Consider the following 8,677-nt stretch of genomic DNA (forward strand, 5'->3'; position numbering starts at 1 on the left):
CCAGACTAAAGGAAGGATCTTAGGATTTTGTTCATCTCATTAATAACAGCTTTTGGGAGAATGAAGATGTTGGACCAATAGATTTGAGTTGAGACAAGGACTGCTTTAATAAGTTAAAGCCTTCCTGCATTGATAGTGATCTAGATGGCCAATGAGATACTTTGTGAGTGATTTTTTAAATCAGAAGATTGCAATGAGATTATTTGAGATTGGTGGTTAATAATGGAACTCCAAGATACTTGATTGGTAGAGCACCAACTCTAATACCAAATAGGCTAGAAATATCATCCTCAATTCCATAAAAGAATACATTGTTTTTGAAGAGATTGACCTCAAGTCCAAACATTGAGCAAAAATGGTCAAGAACAGATTTAAGCACTGAGACAGAAGTGATGTCTCCATGACACAACAGTAAAAAATTATTAGCATATGATAAGTGAGTAATTTTGAGGGCAACACATCTCCAGTGATATTTGAAGGCAAGTGTTTTATCCAAAAAATTATTGATAATTGATGACAATGCATCTATCACAGTGACAAATAAAAAGGGTGAGATAGGATCACCTTGTCTCAACCCTCTTTTACCCTTGAAGAAGCCCTGAAACTCACCATTTAAGGCAATGGTGAATGATGGAGATGAAATGCAAGTTAGTAAAAGTGAGATGAATTTGGGAGGGAAATTCATAAGTGTGATGTAACTAATGATGAAGTCCCATTTCACTGAATTAAAGTCATTCCTTAGGTCAATCTTTTTGGCACATTGATAAGCGCTGAAAAATGCGCATTTAAACCCTTTAAGCTTAGGTATTCTAGGACCTTTATCTATTTTATTTTCCCGCTTTAGATTGATTTTGTACTATTTCCATTTTCAGGTACTTATCCCCAAAATAAGCTAACTTAGCTAAATAAGAGCATAATTGAAGCAATCTTGAGATGAATCAAAGAAAGGAACAAAGTGGGAGCAAAATGAAGCAAGTGGTGGAAATTCAGCATGTTCGATCGATCTTAGAAAATATTTGAGCGACCAAAAGTTCATCGATCTCAGCATTTCAAGATGGATCTAAGCTCTTTTGTCCTTATCCAAAGATCCCACAAAGTTTGATCGATCCAACTTTCTTCCGATCGATCGAAAAGATTTCATCTTATCCACTTATACCACCCTACCAACCACATTTGTCTCTTTCCCAAAAATATCTTCAAAATATCTCAGATTTATTTTTATCCAAAAAGACGCCACCATAGAGGATCGATCCAGCATAAATTCGATAGATCTCAGTTATGTTCGATTGATCGAACCACAAGTTCGATCAATCGAACTTCCCAAAGCCCGAGAAAATCCAATTTCCAGCTCATTAAAAGTTGTCTCATATCCAATCATTGGAAGAAATATTGGTGTACAAGCCCAGCTCATTGGGGGTGACTTTTAACCTACCTATATAAGGAATATGAGCCATTCTTGAGAGCATAAACTAGATAGTAGATACATACACTAGAGACACAATTTCCATATTCTTAGAGAGGAAGAAAAGAAAGGAGGAGGCTAGAGACACAAGCTTGAAGTTCTTCCATCAACCAAGAAGAGGAGTAATCTCTACCATGGAGTTAGCCCTTGAGGGTTGGAGGACACCATCTATGAGTGGCTAGACATCTTCTTGGGGCTAGAGTTAGCTCTAAGCATACTTTCTACATCTTGATTTCTGGGGATTTGTATTGTGATACGTGTTTTGACACTTTTATATATATATAGATCTTGTTTATTCAATGATTTGTGTTGTTTAATGCTTCCAATTGATCATCTCATTCTATCCATATGTCTATGTATGTTAGAATAGATATTCATGTGTTTGTCTCTATTTCTTGTGTTATTGATGCATGTCTCTGTATATTAATGCTATAGATCTAAAGATTGTCAAGACATAGTGCTTATTGGAATGCTCTTGTGGTTTATTTGATGGTTCATACTCATTTTTCAATGGATTGTTCCTCTCCTTTAGTTTAATTAGTTTAATTTCATGTCATTAGCTTAATTGTAGTGTAGTTGTAGTTTAGATGTTAAATGGGATGACAATCCATGCTTGTTATTTGATATTTCATACTTATGAAAGCAAATAGCATATATCTCTAATCTTGTGATGTGTTTGGATTGTGAGCTTAAAGAAAGGATTAATGGCTTAGTTTGATATTGTGCTATCCACCATGTTGCTTAGACGATATATGCTTAATTTGTCATCCATGCTTGTTGAAACAACCACACACACACTATGTTGCAATACATGTTTCCCCCCTCATTAATCATTCATTAAGGGTGTAGAAAGCTATGCTTAGTGGTGATCTCTAAACCCCAAGATCTCTTTCTTATTTTCTCTCCATTACATTTAATTGCCTACTTTAGTTTAAATTGCATCTTAGTGTAACTCAACCACCAACCAATCTTTTGATCACTCGACCTACTAACCCTAATCTCGATTCCACAACCTAATACGACCCACCAATCCCTTTAGGATGATCCCTACTCGCCCTAACTATATTTTTAGTGAAAGGTAGTAGTGGCAATTTCTAAATGTAAAACTTGGCCACATTCATCATAGCCCTACACCACTATCTTTTAGTGCACAAACTTTAGATTAGGGATGACACCAATACCAAGTTTTTGGCGCCGTTGCCGCGGATTGATTGAAGGCAACGTCGCATTTGTGGAATCAATTAGGAATTAATACTCTTTTGATCGTGTCTTTACTTTGTTTTCATTTTCATTTTGGTTACTTATTGTATTGGTTCTTGTTTGACTAGGTGCATTGAGCTAGAAGGTGAGCAAAGGAGCATTTCAAGCAAGGAGCTAAGCAAAAGCAAGGAAAAAGCTAAAATCTAAAAAATTTGCAAGGCTAAAATTGAAAATTGAATTGAAGTGCTAAAGGACCCTTTATGAGCTCTTTCTTAACTCAATCTCTAGTTAAATCGTTGGCCCGCGTAAAGGCTTGTATTTCAATTTTTAGATAAATTATGAGCCCACGTGGAGGCAATTTTACTTTTCTTTGCATATTATTGATAGCATGGGAGTATGGGAACATTGTATGTGGAGGAAGTTTGTTGATTGTTGATTTGTTGCGAAGGTGAAGTGTTTGTTCATTACTTGTTGCTTGTTGTGTTTTGTTGTGCATGCATGGTCGTAGATCATTGAAACCTACTCTTGTCCCTTTAAATTTTCATCTTGAATCCGTTGTTCGAAACCCTAGGGGAAGAGGAAGTTCTAGTCAATCCATTTTATCAATGGAAGGATATAATGAGGACTATGTGGAGGACCTTGGTCACATAGACCAACAAGGCATCATCCACCCAAATGTGCATTATGATAACATGCAAGTACCATTAGGCATGCCTAGGCCATTCATTCACCCACCACAACAACAAGGCCAAGTTCCATTGGGAATATCAAGGCCAATCTATGCTCCACCACCTCCCATCATTCAAGGCAATCAAGGTGCCCATGTTGCACCTCCAATTACTAATCCTCCCCTTGCTTTAAGAGATCACTATGTGTGTAATGAATACAATGCACCCACATGCATTCAATTGCCACCATTTAGAGCACACCACTATGAGATCAAACCACAAACCATTCAAATGCTTCCTAATTATCATGGACTTCCAAGTGAAGAACCTTACAAGCATTTGGATGAGTTTCTTGAAGTATGTTCCACCGTGAGATATACGGGCATGCCGGAAGAGGTCTTAAGGCTTAAACTTTTTCCATTCACCCTTAAAGATAAGGCAAAATATTGGTTTAACAATCTTAAGCCTTTTTCAATAACTTCGTGGGCAGAATGCAACAAGAGTTCTTGAAGAAGTACTATCCGGTTTCTAAGATCAATGCCATGAGAACCTCAATTCGAGAGTTTTCACATGGGGATAGGGAAACGTTCTATGAGGCATGGGAAAGATTTAATGAATTGCTTAGGAAGTGTCCACATCATGACATACCTAAATGGCAATTAGTTTAATATTTCTTAGAGAGCTTATCCGACAATTACAAGGGCATGGTTGATGCTTCCATGGGTGGCTCTTACATTGATAGGCATGAGGATGACGTGTGGCATCTTTATGAGAGCATGAGTGAAAATTCTTTACATTGAACTTTATCTTCTAAGAATGGTAGGAATTCAAGTGGAAGGAAGAGTGTTGGCTTACATCAAGTTGACCATTCCAATGAAGTAGCAGCTGAGATAAAATCCTTATCTCAAAGGTTTGATCAATTCTTGATCAACCAAAACTCGGCAAATCAAGTATCTTCTGTCCCTAACCATTCCCATCATGCATCCAATGAGACATGTATGACTTGTTCAAGTGTTTTACATTCTACTTCCAATTGTCCCCATGGACATATGCAAAGTGAGCATAATAAACAAGTCAAACAGCTTTTGTTAATCAAGGTAACAATCCTTATGGTAATCATTATAATCCTAGTTGGAGGAATCACCCGAATTTCTTTTAGAGAAACTAAGGGGAAGGCTCAAACCCTCCCCAAGGTGGTTTCCAAGGGAAGTATGTTCCACCTCAAAAGCGAAGCCAAGGTTCCCAAGGTTTTAGATCATCATTTCAATCTCAAGGAAATCAATTTGCTAATTCTCATTTTCCTAATCAACCATCATATTCTCAAGGAAATGCTAGGAGTCCTACTTTTGAAGAGAAAGTTTTGATCGCTCTAGGCACTCTAGAGGCGAACACTCAGTTGCTTCATTCTCATTCTCAATCTATTGCTAAGCTAGAAACCCAAGTAGGGCAAATAGCTAGTACTTTAAATGCTAGAGAGAAAGGAAAAATGCCTTTGAATGCCCCACAAAAGCAACAATGTGTTGTGGAAATTCATTCCTCATCTGAAGGTCACACAATAGAGCATGTCAACGCGGTGACTACCTTGGGAAGTGGGAAGATTGTGGACAACCAAGTGGGTATGTCCAATGAAGAGAGTGAACCGGTGCAACCACAAGTTGACACTTGTCCCGTTTCACATCCTATTCCTCCTTCATTGCATATGAATGATCTTTCAAATGAGAATATCTTGAAAAGTGATTTTTAAAAGAAAAATTTGCAAATGATTTCAAAACTTCTTGTGTTAAAGAGATTTCAAAAAAAATTTCTAAAAAGGTTTTTGAGCCAAGAGCTCCATTCCCGGATGCCTTAAAAGGATCCATTTCAATTGACAAGCAAAAGGCCAAAACAAATGAAATTATGGATGTGTTTAGGCAAGTGAAAGTCAATCTTCCACTTTTGAATGTAATCAAGCAAATTCCGACTTATGCCAAGTTTTTGAAAGACTTATGCACTTAAAAGAGGAAGAACAAAAGCCAAGCACCTAAGAAAGTGGTCTTAACTGAGCAAGTAAGCTCAATTTTGCAGCATAACACTTTTCCAAAGTTTAAGGACCCCAGTTCACCTACCACTTCATGCATCATTGGAGATCATTTCATTAATCGGGCTCTTCTAGACTTAGGAGCAAGTGTTAATCTTTTTCCATACTTGGTATATGTCAAATTAGGCTTAGGAGACTTGAAACCGACGTCGGTGGTTTTACAACTTGCCGACCGATCCATCAAAAAGCCTAGGGGTATCATTGAGGACGTATTGATTAAGATTAATAAATTCTTCTTCCCCGTTGATTTCGTTGTTATTGACACGGAACCAGTCCCGAATCCTAAGAGCCAAATTCCCGTTATCCTTGGCCGTCTTTTCTTGCCAACCGCGAATGCCAACATTAATTGTAGGACGGGGATAATGAAGATCTCATTTGGCCACATGAAGGTGAAGTTGAATATCTTCAATCTGACTCCCAATTCATTTGACAAGTGTGAAGAAGTGAATGTTGTAGAGAAATATCATGACCATGAATGTGAAGGAATAGAGTCATTGCTTGAAACCAACATTCCAAAAAGTTTATCTTCAACTCTGAATTCCAAGAAAGTTATTTCAAAATCTTGTTTTGAAAGGGCATGGAAGCCCAAGATCATTGTGACCAAGAACCAAAAATTTCTTTTGAGCTTAATCTAATAAGTTCTCTAGGGAACCATTTGTTGGGTGGAGTTTAAAACACTTATCACCCCATCAAGGAGGGGATACACTACAAGATGTTTGACCCAGGCTAAAAGAGCCCAACGTCTTGCTAGAGACGTTAAAGACTAGTACATTTCGTAGGGTGTCATAACCCTATTCCTCCCTCATTTCTGTTTTAAATTTCATTTCTTACGAAGTCTAGATATTTGCTTTAGGTTCATATACATTGCTAGGAACTGTGATTAGGAATGCATGCACTTTCATGTTGAAAATGAGCATTTTGCATAAGTTCGATCGATCTCCAAGGAGGTTTGATCGATCGAACTCTATACCTGCATCCACCTGCATCCAATCACCTCTCTATCCAATTGTTCGAAGAAAACCTGCATATTTCAGCTTTTTGTCCCATCGTTCGAACTTGTTCTTAGATCGATCTTTAGTTCTTTGATTGATCCAACTTCATCTTGGATCGATCTGCAGTCTCAACATTTATAAAATTTTTGAACCTGCATCCAACCTGCATAAAAAAACTCTCTGTCCCATCGATCGAACATGTCTACAGGTTTTTGCATGTTCGATCGATCAGAGTTATTCTTCGATCGATCTTGGAGAGATCGATCTCTGTTCTTTGAATTACTGTTTTGTTTTAAGTTTGATTTTTTTTTTTGAATTTTAAATTTAAAATAGTAAATTATATATATTTTATTTTGTTTTATAATCCAAAAAATATATATTTTTCATTTTTAATTTCAAAAAAAAAAAAAATTTCAAAAGCTTCAAAAATAATTTGTCTTTTAGTGAGGAGAGATCGATCACAGTTCGATCGATCTGAGATTTCAGTTCGATCGTAACAGAATGTTTTTAAAAATCAAACCTAGGGTTGTTAGATCGATACCACAGATCAATCTAACACCCCATCTTCATCCCTCGCTGCTACAACTTACTTCTTTATCTTTAGCGAACCCTCCGGCGAGTTCACCTCATCTCGAATCTCTCTCCCTCATCTCGGTTCTCAGATCTCATCTCCCTTTCATCTCATCTCTCGGTTCTCAGATCTCATCTCCCTTTCATCTCATCTCTCGGTTTGAGGTAAGATCTGAGATCCCTCTTTGATTTCAAGCTTATTCTCTATGAATCTATGCTTTATATGTTAGATCTAAGGTGTTTTGAAGATGAATCTTGCCATTGATGAAGCTTGAAGCTATGTATATATGTGTATATATATGTATATATAGGTTTTATATTTTTTGATTTTAATTCTTGATTTTAGGGGTCACGGGCCAAGGAAAGTGACCAAATATGTTGATTTGTTGTGTAGAGGGGCCCACAAGCTTGTTTGTGAGGCCCCCATGCCATCCACGTCACAGATCTGTGACTTTTTGAGTTTCGCCTCACTGTTCAATCGATCGAACTTTTTCTCAGATCGATTTGTAACAGATTGATCTCACTTATTCACGATCAATCGAACTTGCATCGATCTCACATTTTTGTGATCGATCGAACTTCACAAATATGCATCACACATTTCACACACCATCTCTTGTGTTTCATGATGCCTCATACATGCCCAATGCCTGTGTTTTCCACATTGGATGCATTCCATACTTATACTGTCTAGCATGCTTCACATCATGTCACTCATTCTTTGTCACTTGCATAGATTGATGTTCCTTATCTATTTTGTCTATCTTATTTGACATACATGATTTTATCAACTGTGCTTTAATTCTTTATACCGACACTGACTTCCTTTTTGCAAGTTTTCCTTTTATTTTGCAGGCTATGGCTAGGGTAAAGACTGTTGCTCGCGGACATTATCACCGCAGGGCCAGGCAAAGATTGGACGATGAGGCAGGTCCATCTCACGCCCAGGACCCCATTCATGAGTCCGAGCCAAAGCCCTCTTATATTTAGGAAGAGCCAGCAGAGCCCACTCCACCTCAGTCTCTAATCGATAGTAGACTACAGTCTTCGGCTGAGGTATCTTCTTCACAAGCTGACACTGAGGCTGAGCATTTACCATCTCCATCACCACCACCAGCTCAGCCAGCCCAGGCCTTAGACAGGCCATTGCCGAGATACTCACGCCTTCAAGTGGTGCATGAGTCGGTCTTCGACATTGACTCCTTCACCCGGTCTGTTCTTACCAGAGCAGCATATGACGATATAGACCGGAGGGGCATCTCAGCCATACTAGCCCCTGTTACATACCTAGTGCACCCGAGGTAGGTCCAGATGTTCTTCCAGAACCTCCGACTTGCCCCGAGTAACCTGCAAAGCTGCGGACTACCATTAATGGCTACCCTATCAGTATCACGGTGGACACTCTTTCCAAATCTTGCTGTTGTCCACACATCTGCCCTCCCGATCTCCAGGATACCTATCCTACTCTATGGAGGCCTTTATATGTAGACACGGCCATTGCACTCACAAGTCACTATGCCGGTGGCGAGACTTTTGCCACCCGGACTTATCTGCCAGATGACCTGTGGTTCTTTGATTCGGTGCTATACCGAAATGTTTTTATGGCTAGCCACAAGATACAGAGGCGCGGTGACTTTCTGACAGTTTTATACGTCTTCTATACAGGGCACTGGATATCCATTCCTGCGCTCACCTGGAGGGTTATGAT

General features: G+C 38.6%; 1 pseudogene; it reads right to left on the reverse strand.

The window, feature by feature from the left end:
- Window positions 1-3,877: 3,877 nt before the first annotated feature.
- Window positions 3,878-3,976, reverse strand: LOC132283224 (small nucleolar RNA R71; annotated as a pseudogene).
- Between the last annotated feature and the right edge of the window lie 4,701 nt (window positions 3,977-8,677).

This window comes from Cornus florida, unplaced genomic scaffold (genome assembly GCF_030987335.1).
Source record: "Cornus florida cultivar Cherokee Brave unplaced genomic scaffold, ASM3098733v1 CherokeeBrave_3.0.0_Hap2_Chr01, whole genome shotgun sequence".
Taxonomy (NCBI): domain Eukaryota; kingdom Viridiplantae; phylum Streptophyta; class Magnoliopsida; order Cornales; family Cornaceae; genus Cornus; species Cornus florida.